This window comes from Eriocheir sinensis, chromosome 23 (assembly GCF_024679095.1).
Source record: "Eriocheir sinensis breed Jianghai 21 chromosome 23, ASM2467909v1, whole genome shotgun sequence".
Taxonomy (NCBI): domain Eukaryota; kingdom Metazoa; phylum Arthropoda; class Malacostraca; order Decapoda; family Varunidae; genus Eriocheir; species Eriocheir sinensis.
The window spans coordinates 157,839-170,753 of NC_066531.1; the positions used below are offsets into that span (position 1 = coordinate 157,839).

General features: G+C 47.1%; 1 long non-coding RNA gene across 1 annotated transcript; it reads left to right on the forward strand.

Annotated features, from left to right (window-relative positions):
* The first annotated feature begins 11,203 nt into the window (after window positions 1-11,203).
* On the forward strand, window positions 11,204-12,457 carry LOC127002600 (uncharacterized). The gene is made up of 3 exons (XR_007756330.1): window positions 11,204-11,781; window positions 11,823-11,906; window positions 11,948-12,457. It is a non-coding gene; the product is annotated as an uncharacterized LOC127002600 (long non-coding RNA).
* The last annotated feature ends 458 nt before the right edge of the window (window positions 12,458-12,915 follow it).

Below are 12,915 nucleotides of genomic sequence, written 5' to 3' on the forward strand. Positions count from 1 at the left end.
CAAGTGTTCCGACATGTTGTTTTATGAACTTTGTTTTATTTGTCCATGAAGGCTGCAAGTCTCATTCTCGGTGATTGATCTTTAACCTTGCAGTTCGTATATCTGACGTATCAGTGGCATGCAAGATAAACCATTAATATGTCTGAGAATAGATTCATTAGATAATAACCATTTTCATCAATATATTTCATCGTCCGTCATATCACGCACATTTTCCTGCATTCTAAGTCTCTCTCTCAAGTTTTCAAGAGTTCGGTTCAACAAACACCGACCGAAGCTACGAAGCTACGAAGGTTTTTAGAGTATATAGACTCTATGGGAGCAACACTGGGCATTATCAGACGGCTGACAACATCAGAATTTAGTCAGGAGGCAAAAATGGGTTGCTGAACGTTCTCTTTGTACATGGCAATTGACGCCTTAACCGTTAATAAAGCTGTTGCGAAAACTATCCGTCAGCTCGATGATGTCACTGTCTTGAGGCCCTGCTCTGATGACAGACATTCAACAAGAATCTACAGTATGGCTTACCGTGGATAAGGCTGTCTGTCACCTGAAATATAAACGAGTATAATAAATTTTGGCAGCTCCACGTGAAGCCACTAAACAAGGTGGGATCGTAGGTATCCAATACGAGGAACTTGCCAACACTTCCCTTCACCTCACGTCACTTCCAGTGGCCCCTGTCACCCATTCATTCGCTCGGTGGTCATGAAATTGTAATGAAGCAAAGTGTTGACTTTTACCACCAAGCTGCCGAGTGAAAAGAAACGACAAAAATGCGCTGCCCTCAAAGCACAATAAAAGTTACCAGTAGTAATCTCTTCGATAATCTTATTATACGTGCGGGGAAAAACAGAGAGAGAGAGAGAGAGAGAGAGAGAGAGAGACTCCCCAGATGGAGGTGATGTTTTTCCGGGTCGTGCTGGCTGATTGCTCTGCCCTCCTGCTGTGCGCTATGTACTGCTCGCCACGACAAGGGCCTGCCTCACCTCGGTACCTCACTGAGTCCCTGGACGACCTGCTAGTGGTGCACAGCTGCAGGCACGTCCTACTGGTGGGTGACCTCAACCACCACTTGGAGCAGGACGCCTACGAGGCCCTCTTGGCGGTGCAGGGCCTGACGGACCACGTACCCTTCCCTATGCATGAGCTGGGCGGGGCGCTGGACCCCGTCATCTCCAACCTCCAGGAGGACATTCTCCGCTGTGACCAGCTGGGATTCGTAAGCAGCTCCGACCACCATGCTGTCTTGACCCTGGTAAATGTGGGGGTAGCTCTGGACGAGGCAACCACCCGCACGGTCTGGCTGTGGGACAAGGCGAACTGGACCCCCTTACGCCGTGACCTGAGCCACACGGGGTGGCCTTCTGTGCTGCGAGGCGGGACAGAGAGCATGGCACAAGCCCTCACTTCCCGCCTCTTGAACCTTTAGAGGCGACACGTGCCCCACCGAGAGTACACCACCAGACCAGCGGACCAACCATGGTTTGGTTACCGCTGCCGTGTTGCTGCCGACGCTAAGTACTCAGCGTGGCTCCACTACAAACGGAATCCGACTCGGCGCAACAAGGTCCTGCACCGGGCGGCCTGCAGGAGAATGATGGTGACCAGGAAGTGGGCCATACGGAAGTGGGAAGAGGACATGAGGCGCAAGCTGTATGGAGCAGAGGTAGGAAACAAGATTAGGTGGTCCCTTGTCAAGAAAAGGCAGCGGATTAGCCGCCAGGACACGATCCCTCCTCTCACAAGGCTAGACGGGACGGTGGCCACCAGCAGCAAGGAGATAGCCCAGCTGTTGGTTAGCCTCTTCGCCGGGAAGATGAAAGTGGACGAGCCCAGACAGTCACCGTCTCGTTTGGTACAGCAGTGAAAGGAGACTGTCACCAAGGTGGAGGTGACACAGATGCTGGTCGAACGCCTGCTGCGAGGGCTGGATACCCAGAAGGCGACTGGCCCCGATGACCTCAGCCCGCACCTGCTGAAGCAGTGTGCCCACGAGCTGGCTGTCTCTCTCCCAACAGTCTTCACTGCCTGCCTCCGAGAAAACATCTGGCCCTCAACGTGGAAAGAGGCTCGGGGAGTTCCCATCCACAAGAGGAGCTCCAGGTCTGACCCCAAAAATTACCGACCCATCTCCCTGCTCTCTGTGGTGGGGAAAGTGCTCGAAAGGGGTGTGGCAAACGTAATCTGTCGCCATCTCAAGGACAATTACCTCCTCTCGGACCAACAGTTTGGGATCAGACCTGCTCATGCTTCTCACCAAGAGTAGGCAGGACGCCCTTGACGACGGCCTGGACACTGTCTTGGTGGCCCTGGATATAGCGAGTGATTTCGACAGAGTGTGGCACGGTGGCCTCCTCGAGAAACTCCGCGCAAAGGGCATCCAAGGCGACCTTCTTCAGCTCCTGGGAGACTAACTGCAAGGAAGGACGATCCAAGTCGTCGTTAACGGGCAAGCGTCCGTGTGGCATCAGTGCCACAGGGTTCAGTGCTGGGGCCAGTCCTGTGGAACATTTACGTGGACGACCTTCTCCGGCAGCTGCCAGCAGTCTCAGCTTACGCTGATGATTGGACTCTCTCCTGCACCTACCCCCGACAAGACAGTGGGCGAGCTGCTGAGGATATCAATCAGCAGCTGAAGGTGCTATAGGAGTGGGGTGCCCGCTGGCAGGTGACCTTTGCCCCTGAGAAGACTCAGGCAATGGTGGTCTCTCGATCGACCACTGCCGGGCCAACAGTAGAGGGGAGGCTACGCTTTGGTGGCATCCCTCTACCACTCCAGGAATCCGTCGAGATTCTGGGAATGGAAGTGGATCAAGGGCTACGGTTTGACAGCCACATCAAACACATTGCCCAAAAGCCCCCTCACAGAGTCTCCTGCCTGCGAAGGGTGGCCAGCTTCCTCGACAGAAAAGGGAGGTTCCTGCTCTACAAGGCCCAGATACGGCCTTACCTAGAGTACGCTGCCTTCTCTTGGATGTCGTGTGCTGCCTCGCACAGCGGGAAACTCGACAGCATCCAGCGACGGGCGCTGCGACTGGTGGACGCTGCAGACCCCCCAGCCCAGACGGAGACTCCCAGCTCTGTCGATTCGCAGGAACACCGCAGGGACGTCGCAGCGCTTGTTGTCTTCCACAAGGCACAGGTGCAGGAAGTACCACACCTGGCGGGCCTACGTCAACCACCGAGAGTCACCACGAGAGACACGAGAACAGTGCTATCCCGTGGTGACGCAGTGGAGGTGCCACGTTCCCGCACCAGCCAGCACCAACGCACCTTTGTGGGTGTGGAATGTGTTCACGGCCAGCGTCCCCCACGTCCAGGGGATGAACACACAGGAGGTTAAACTGGCAGCCCACCACTGGAGAAACTCACTCCCCACTCCACTAACACTTATAGTTGATTAGTAACAAAGTGCAGTGTGTATATATGTGAATGTGTAAAATGTATGCTTTTATTTTATTTATTTTTTTATATATAGACTTTACGCCCTTTGAATAGGCAGCACACGGCACTACAGAGAGAGAGAGAGAGAGAGAGAGAGAGAGAGAGAGAGAGACTTATCCTGTAGATATTAAAAAGGAACCCTACTAAGGTTTCCATCTACTAGTGCAAGGGATAATAGGCCACAACTACGTACTTCATTAATCCATGCCTCTCCGCCCCACCACACACAGCACACTAATCCCTCTTCTCGTTAAAGATCTTGCTAAAGATCTTCCCGCATCGCTAATTGGGAGGCGGGGGTGAGGCCTTTGTGAGGGGATCCCGGAACGGTTTCGCCCGTCATTACCTTCCTGATGAGGTGTTGATGCCATGGCGGCGCTCTCCTCCTGTAGCTCTTTGACCTCGTCTTTTTTTCTTACAACAAAGGAGACAGCTCAAGGGCAACAAAAAGTGTAAAACAAAACAAACAAAAAAAAATAGCACGCTATTCGCTGTTCCCACAATAGACAAGGAGTAAAGAGTGGCCAAAAGAGAAGTCAATTTCGGGTGGAGAGGCGTCTTGATACACTCTTCTTGAAAGAGGTCAAGTCATAGGCAGGAGGAAATATAGACGAAGGAAGGCTGTTCCAGTTTACTAGTGTAAGGATTGAGTGAGTGAAAATGCTGGTTAACTCTTGCATAAGGGGTTTGGACACTATAGGGATGAGCTAGAGTAGAAAGTCGAGTGCTATGGGGCTGCGGGAGGGGGCAAGGCATGCAGTTAGCAAGTTCAGAAGAGCAGTCAGCATGAACATATCTATAGAAGATAGAAAGAGAGGCAACATGGCGGCGGAATTTAAGAGGTAGAAGACTGTCAGTATGAGGAGGGGAGTTGATGAGACGAAGAGCCTTTGACTCTGTCCAAGAGAGCTGTGTGAGTGGAGTCCCCCCACACATGTGATACATACTCCATACGAGGGCGAACAAGGCCCCTGTATATGGACAGCATCTGTGAGGGGGAGAAGAACTGGCGGAGACGATACAGAACGCCAAACCTCGAGGAAGCTAGTGAGTGAGGATATATGGAGTTTCCAGTTGAGATTTTGAGTTAAGGATAGACTAAGGAAGTTTAGTGTAGGAGAAGGTGACAGCTGAGTGATGTCGAAGAATAGGGGATGGGTATTTGGAAGGTAGTGTCGAGTTGATAGGTGAAGAAATTGAGTTTTTGAGGCGTTGAAGGACACCAGGTTCTTCTTGCCCCAATCGGAAAGGATTGTAAGGTCTGAAGTTAAGCGTTCTGAGGCTTACAGCCTTGAATCGTGTAGCTCCTCTTGGGTTGGCCTTCTATCAAAAGAAGTTGAGTAATGCAGAGTAGAGTCATCGGCGTAAGAATGGATAGGACAGTTCGTTTTGGAAAGAAGATCATCAGTGTAAAACAAAAGGAGAGTGGGAGAAAGAACAAAGCCCTGTGGGACATCACTATTGACAGATTTAGGGGAAGAACAGTGACCGTCTACTACAGCAGTGATCGATCGGTCAGAGAGGAAACTGGAGATAAAGGAAAAGAGAGAGGGATAGAATCCGAAAGAGGGCAGTTTAGAAAGCAAAGACGTGTGCCAGACTCTATCGAAGGCTTTCGATATGTCTAGCGCAACAAGAAAAGTTTCACCGAAACGGCAAAGATATGATGACCAAGAGTCAATTAGGAAAGCAAGAAGATCACCAGTAGAACGCCCCTTGTGGAACCCATACTGGCGATCAGAACGAAGGTCAGAAGTGGATAGATGCGTAAGAAACTTCCGGTTAAGGATTGATTCAAAAGCTTTAGATAAACAGGAAATTAAAGCTAAAGGACTGTAGTTTGAGGGATTGGAATGGTCACCCTTCTTAGGCACAGGCTGTATGAAGGCGTATTTCCAGTAGAATGGAAAGGTAGAAGTTGATAGGCAGAGGCGAAAGAGTTTGACCAGGCAGGGTGTCAGCACGGAAGCACAGTTTTTAAGGACAATAGGAGGCACCCCATCAGGTCCAAAAGTCGTTTGTGGGTTGAGGCCAGAGAGGGCATAGAAAACATCACTCTTAAGAATCTTAATAACAGGCATAAAGGAGTCAGACGGGGGATGAGTAGGAGGAATACGCCCAGACTCGTCCAGAGTGGAGTTTTTACAGAAAATTTGAACGTGAACTTCAGCCTCAAACCCCGTTCGCACTGTGCCGACTCTGGGCCACGACAACCCAGCGACCTTTCCATTTGACAAGTTGGTTCCCACGCTCCAAGAAGTGGGGGAGGTTTTATTGGGGTCTTGGTGTCCTGCCGACTGTCTGGGACATTCGGCCAACTAGTTGCCAGCATGTCGTGCTAACCCTCACGAGTCCAGACTCCCGTCACACGTCGGCGCAGCATTCGGCAAAAGTCTCCAGACCCCTTTCAAGACAAGCCCGACCTTTTCACATCAACACCCAAGACCTCGTGTACCCTAGAGTCCTGGGTAGTCGTGGCCCAGAGTCGCCACAGTGTGAACGGGGCTTTAGAGATAAATGAGACGGCGGTGCTGTCTTCAGGATTAAGGCGAGAAGGGAAAGATGAAGAAGTGAAATTGGAGGAGATATTTTTGGCTAGAAGCCAGGAGTCTCTGGAAGAATTAAAAAAAAGGCAATGTTTTGATATTTCGTATGGAAGAAAGAGCTTTTGGTAAGTCGAAGAATAAATTTAGCATGAATCCGGGCAGAAATGTAAAGATCATGGTTAGCAGGAGTGCGAAGGCTCTGGTACCTTTTGTGAGTTGCCTGTCTATCTTTGATAGCACGAGAACAAGCGTGATCAAACCAAGGCTTTTTAGCATGAGGAGTAGAGAAAGTACGTGGAATGTATGCCTCCATTCCATGTATGCCTCCACTGTGTGCGCTGGGCACACACAGAGGGGTCTCTATCCTGGAAGCAGTAATCATTCCACGGGAAATCGGAAAAGTACATCCTCAGGGCGTCTTACCGGGCGGAAGCAAAATGCCAGAGCCATCGCCTCTTCAGTGAGTCCAGAGGATGTACAGAAGCGATAGGACAGGATACAGAAATAAGGTTGTGATCGGAGCCCAACGGAGATAACAGTTTGACAGAGTAAGCAGAAAGGTTAGAGGTAAGGAAGAGGTCTAGTATGTCGGGCCTGTCCACAAGACGGTCGGGAATACGTGTAGGGTGCTGAACCAACCGCTCAAGATCATTGAGAATAGCAAAGTTGTAGGCTTGTTCACCAGGCTGATCAGTGAACGAGGATGAAAGCCAAAGCTGGTGGTGAACATTGAAATCTCCTAAGATGAAGATTTCAGCGAAGGGAGAGTGGGTCAAGATATGCTCCACTTTAGAGTTCAAGTAGTCAAAGACTTTTACATAGTTAGTAGAGTTAGGTGAGAGATACACAGCACAGATGTATTTAGTAATAGAATGACAATGAAGCCTAAGCCAGATGGTGGAAAACTCAAAAGATTCAAGGTCGTGGGCACGAGAGCAAGTGATGTCGTTGCGCACGTAGGCGCAACATCCAGCTTTGGATTGAAATTTAGGATAGCGATAGTAGGAGGAAACAGAGCAAAGATTGCTGTCAGTAGTCCCCGATACCTGTGTTTCGGTGAGGAAGAGGAGGTGAGGTTTAGAGGAGGAGAGGTGGTGCTCAACAAAATTAAAATTAAAACGTAGACCGCGAATGTTTCAGAAGTTAATGAAGAGAAAGTTCGAAGAGGTATCAAGACACCTCTTGGGTTGAGAGCTGAAAGTTGAGTCCGCTCTGGGGGCATTTGTGGTCCTCTCCCTAGACGGGGACTCCGAGGCTTTAATTGGAATAGCCATTTTAATTTTGAGAAAAAAAATCGAGGAATTGGTGTGTGTGTGTGTGTGTGTGTGTGTGTGTGTGTGTGTGTGTGTGTGTGTAGCGCGTATGTAGTGTGGTGTGGAAAGTAAGAGAATATGTCTTTAGAGAGCATGCTGAACTACTCTCTGGTGTTAATGAGACAATAGGGAAACGGAAAGTGAGGACACGGGAAGGGTCTTTGGAGGGTCTGCAGCACCCTCCTTACCTCCCGTATATACCTCACCGTGAGTGGCTTACGCCCGCTTCGGTAGATGTCTTCTTACTTCCATATATCGGATCGAAGGGAAGTCGCATTTATATTCCTCCACTCTCTTTTGCTTGCTCCATATTGTTACACCAAAGGAAGCAGCTCAAGGGTAAAAAAAAAAAAAAAAAAAAAAAAAAAAGCCCACTAGAACTGCTCCTACAAAAGACAATATCGATGAGCTGCCAAATTCGGTTGGAAAGGTGTCTTGATACTCCTCTCTTGAAGGAAGTCAAGGGGAGGAGGAAGGAAGCCAGGAGGATATTCAGACGAAGGAAGGCTGTTCCAGAATTTACCATCGCAAGGGATCAAAGAATGAAGATGCTGGCTAAAGATGCTGGGTTGTGCTGATGTCTCGTTCAATTAGAGAAAAAAAAAACTTTCATTACCTTCCTTATGATTAACGCATGATGGTCTGTTCTCTGTATTCTTTTAACTCGTCCGCTGCGATTGGCACGGATTTGGCCTTCACTGGTAGCCTGGTAAAATATAGTCCCAGGTTTTTCTCTTCCTCTGTGGTGGATAGTGGGGTGTTTCCCATGTGGTATTGGTATGCTGGATATCCCTTCACTGGTAGCCTGGTAAAATATAGTCCCAGGTTTTTCTCTTCCTCTGTGGTGGATAGTGGGGTGTTTCCCATGTGGTATTGGTATGCTGGATATCCCCTCCCATGATGCATGACTTGACATTTTTCTTCATTGAATTGTAGCAGCCACTTTTTGTTCCATTTCTGTAGCTTGGCAAGGTCTTCTAGTAGGAAATTTGCAGTCAAGGGGTTAATAAAACACGTATTGTTGTATGATGCTGAAAAACTGATGAAAAGAGTGATGGAGGAATCTAATCTATTAGATATTAGCTGTAAGATTGTATTTGACTTAAGTTAATCAGCTGAAGTTCGTGCGGCAATTCGTCGCCGCTTAGGTCAGCTATGCAGTTACATATTCGTTTCTCAAAATGCGCTAACTATTCAAACTGTTCAATAGACCTCCTATGTGTGACCTCTTCTACTCTCCATTGCACTCGTGTCTACAAAGTCATCATGGTAGCAGCGGCGGGCCAAATTTGTGCCATGATATAAACCCCCCAAAATAGATGATACGTAAACTGATCACAAATGCTTTGATATATATTATGAAATGGTTTGTGTGAGTGATGATTTTCTCTCGTTTTTTTCGCTTAGAGGGACCATTAAGAAACATGATCCCCGCTCTCTCTCCGTCTACCGTATCAAGCGGCTAAATCCTCACTCTGGTTTTCCGTGTAATCCGTGGCTGTCATGCAAAAAATTTAGCTTACCATCCTTGTCGCTCATCTGTTTAGACGTTTTCACAATTTCCTGTATGCAACTCACATCCCTTGTATCCCTAAGCTCACCTTGACCTTGCCACTGTGTTTTGTGATTCCACTCCAGATCACAATGGAATTCTCCGCCTCACTTGCAGATTTGATATTCCTGTGACCTTCGCCGCCATGCATCTGTCCTACCAATACAGTTTCTATTCCAATTCCTAGACATGAACAGTGAGACTAGTCTTCCAAACTTAGAGAGATCATTAAGTTTTACTCTCGTTCTCGATTACAAGCATAATAGATTGATATTTAGTTTTGTTGGACATTAACTCCTTGACTGCGGATTTCCTACAAGAAGACATCACCAAGCTACAGGAACGGAACAAAAAGTGGGTGACACAATTCAATGAAGAAAAATGTAAAGTCCTGCACCTTGGGAGGGGATATCCAGCACACCAATACCACATGGGAAACACTCCACTATCCACCACAGAGGGAGAGAAAGACCTGGGAATATATGTTACCAGGCTACCAGTGAAAGCTAAATCCGTGCCAATCGCAGCGGACGGGTTAAAATCAAAATAATTCCTGTCTTACGACAAATCGCCTTTCAAGATTATGAAAACATTTAACACACACACACACACACACACACACACACACACATACACAAAAGTAGAGGCAATAATTAAGACTAAACAGTTTGCAAAGTCACCCAATAATCTCCATACATTACGATGCAGACTGCGCCGAATGAGCGCGCACACCGCACCCCCTTGCCGGCCACACGTCAAGATTTTTCGCAGTCTTTCCCTTCCATCCATTCACCCTCCCATTCACTGTCCCATTTACCCTCTAACTCATCTTTAACCACCTCCCCCGTGCGTGACCACACAGACGAATAAGTTTACCAAAAGGTGCGAGGGATCCACTGTCCTAATGAAATAAGCTTTATGGTTTGTAAAGAAATTTTCTGTATATATTTATAATAAAGAATTGACACACACACACACACACACACACACACACACACACACACACACACACACACACACACACACACAAAGAGCAAGATCAATACACCTCTTTTTTTAGCGTTTTCTGTAACTTAACATGCCTTTGAAACCGGTAAGCTTTCTACTCCTTCCTTCAAAACAGTCAACTTTCTGATATTGCTCGGTTGGTGTTCGGAGGCCTGCAGCACGAGAACAACCTGAAGACATAAGTTTCCCCCACAGCTTAGGTCACCAGTAGTGTAAGTTAAGGGTAGTAATTTCCTCTTATTGCTCTCTTTACTGTAAAATTTCCATGTCCCTTTCTTCCTTAAAGGCACATGGTGTTCTCTCCTAGATTTCCTGCCGGCACGTTTCCGGAGGGAGAGGTGGGAGGGGAGGAGCCTTCATCTATTCTATCCTGTCCTACCACACGTAGATTACTAGTAGTAGCGGTAGTAAACAGACACCCTCGCCATAGACCGACAGGTCCTCTGGTGTCTGTTCTTCCTATGTATATCTATGTATTCCTGTTCCTCTTCCAACACTTTCTCATTTCATCGTTCCTTCTCCTCCTCCTCGCCCTCCTGATCCTAACCGTCCTCGTCTTCGTCCTTCTACTTCTTTCCCTCCTCCACCTTTTCCTCTATCTATATTGACGTCGCCAGCTGACAATTTTATCATCTTATCACCCGTCACCCGTCCTGTCCCTTGGAGCGCCTCGACACTTCCCCATCGATGCGTTACGTCAGGCAAATTGTCCTCCTCGTACTTTATTCTTAACGCCGTGCAGATGTTCAGATGGATGTACGGTGTGTGTGTGTGTGTGTGTGTGTGTGTGTGTGTGTGTGTGTGTGTGTGTGTGTGTGTGTGTGTGTATTCGTGTGGTTCGATCCAGGGTTATCGGAATATGTATGACTCTTTCCCCCTCCACACGCCATCATCATTATTATTTTCCTTCTCCTCTTCCTTTTTCGTCTTTCCTCCTCCTCGTCCTCCTCCTCCTCCTCCTCCTCCAACTCGTCAAGCCCGTTCTCCTCGTCAGCGTTATACTCTCTCTCCTTCTCTTTCCCCTCCTCCTCCTCCTCCTCCTCCTCCTTCTTATCTCCTCCAGCTTTCATCCTGTCTCTGCTCTTCTGCCTTTCTGTCAGTTTCTCTCATTTCTCTAATATTTGTTTTCCCAGCGTTATCTCCGTCTTTTATTTCGCTATTCTTTGTTTCCTTTTCCTGTTACTGCCTGTGAGTGTGTGTGTGTGTGTGTGTGTGTGTGTGTGTGTGTGTGTGTGTGTGTGTGTGTGTGTGTGTGTGTGTGTGTGTTTCTGCTGTGCTTTCTTAACTATTGCCTTACCATTTCTCTCTCTCTCTCTCTCTCTCTCTCTCTCTCTCTCTCTCTCTCTCTCTCTCTTTAGATGTATATTAAAAATTCCGTATCAGTCCAAGTTCATTGAAGCTTGAATTACCTTTTCGTTTTAACTGTCAACTGTTTTCCATTCTTTATCTAATTCTCCCATCATATATCTTTTCATTCATTTTCCTCCACTTTTTAATTTCTTCTTCTTTTCTTCTTCTTTTTCTATTTCTCCTTCTTGTTCTTGTTTTTCTTATTTTCGTCATTTTCCTCATTTGTTCTTCTATATTATTATCTTTTACTGTTTCTTTATCTTTTTTATCTCTTGTTTTGTTTTCTTCTCCTTCCGGTGTGGTGTCATCTGCCATCCACCTATCCTAAGACATCCCATCCTGATCTACGCATGCGCGGAACCCGATGTTTACAAACACAGTGTAGATATCGTTCTTTGTCCAGGCAAGATGGCGCCAAGACATACAAGGGGTGTAGGTTATCTCATTTATCACATTTACCGACATACAAGGGGTGTAGGTTATCTCATTTATCACATTTACTGACATACAAGGGGTGCAGGTTATCTCATTTATCACATTTACTGACATACAAGGGGTGCAGGTTATCTCATTTATCACATTTACTGACATACAAGGGTGTAGGTTATCTCATTTATCACATTTACTGACATACAAGGGGTGCAGGTTATCTCATTTATCACATTTACTGACATACAAGGGGTGTAGGTTATCTCATTTATCACATTTACTGACATACAAGGGTGCAGGTTATCTCATTTATCACATTTACTGACATACAAGGGGTGTAGGTTATCTCATTTATCACATTTACCGACATACAAGGGGTGTAGGTTATCTCATTTATCACATTTACTGACATACAAGGGGTGTAGGTTATCTCATTTATCACATTTACTGACATACAAGGGGTGCAGGTTATCTCATTTATCACATTTACCGACATACAAGGGGTGTAGGTTATCTCATTTATCACATTTACCGACATACAAGGGGTGTTGGTTATCTCATTTATCACATTTACTGGTACAAAGGGTGCAGGAAAAAACTTTCATATTTCAAGCAATTTCCAAATTCAGAACATACGTCATCATTTACTTTAAAAAAAATAAAAAAATAAGCTTAGGTGTCGCAACTCATCCACCCTCTGTTTGTAAACAAAGCCCACGCATGCGCAGATCGGGTGGGATGTCTTAGGATACGTGGATGGCAGATGACACAACACCGGTCCTCTTCCTCCACCCCCCCCTTTCTCTTGATCCTTCTTCCCTCCTCCTCCTCCTCCTCTTCCTCCTCCTCCTCCTCCTCCTCCTCCTTCTTCTTCTTCTTCTTCTTCTTCTTCTCCTCCTCTTCCTCCTCCTCTTCCTTCTTCTTCTTCTTCTTCTTCTTCTTCTTCTTCTTCTTCTTCTTCTTCTTCTTCTTCTCCTCTTCCTCCTCTTCCTCCTCCTCCTTCTTCTTCTTCTTCTTCTTCTTCTTCTTCTTCTTCTTCTTCTTCTTCTTCTTCTTCTTCTTCTTCTTCTTCTTCTCCTCCTCCTCCTCCTCCTCCTCCTCCTCCTCCTGCTTCTTCTGCTAAGGTGTCTGGATGGTGCAGGTGCTGATGGCATAATTTTCGCAATAATTCCCAGCGTCTCTGAGCTTTATGAGTGAAGGCGGTGGAGGTGTTTTAGGCACTCACCTCTCTCTCTTATACTAACATCTTTTCCCCTGAGACAGTGCT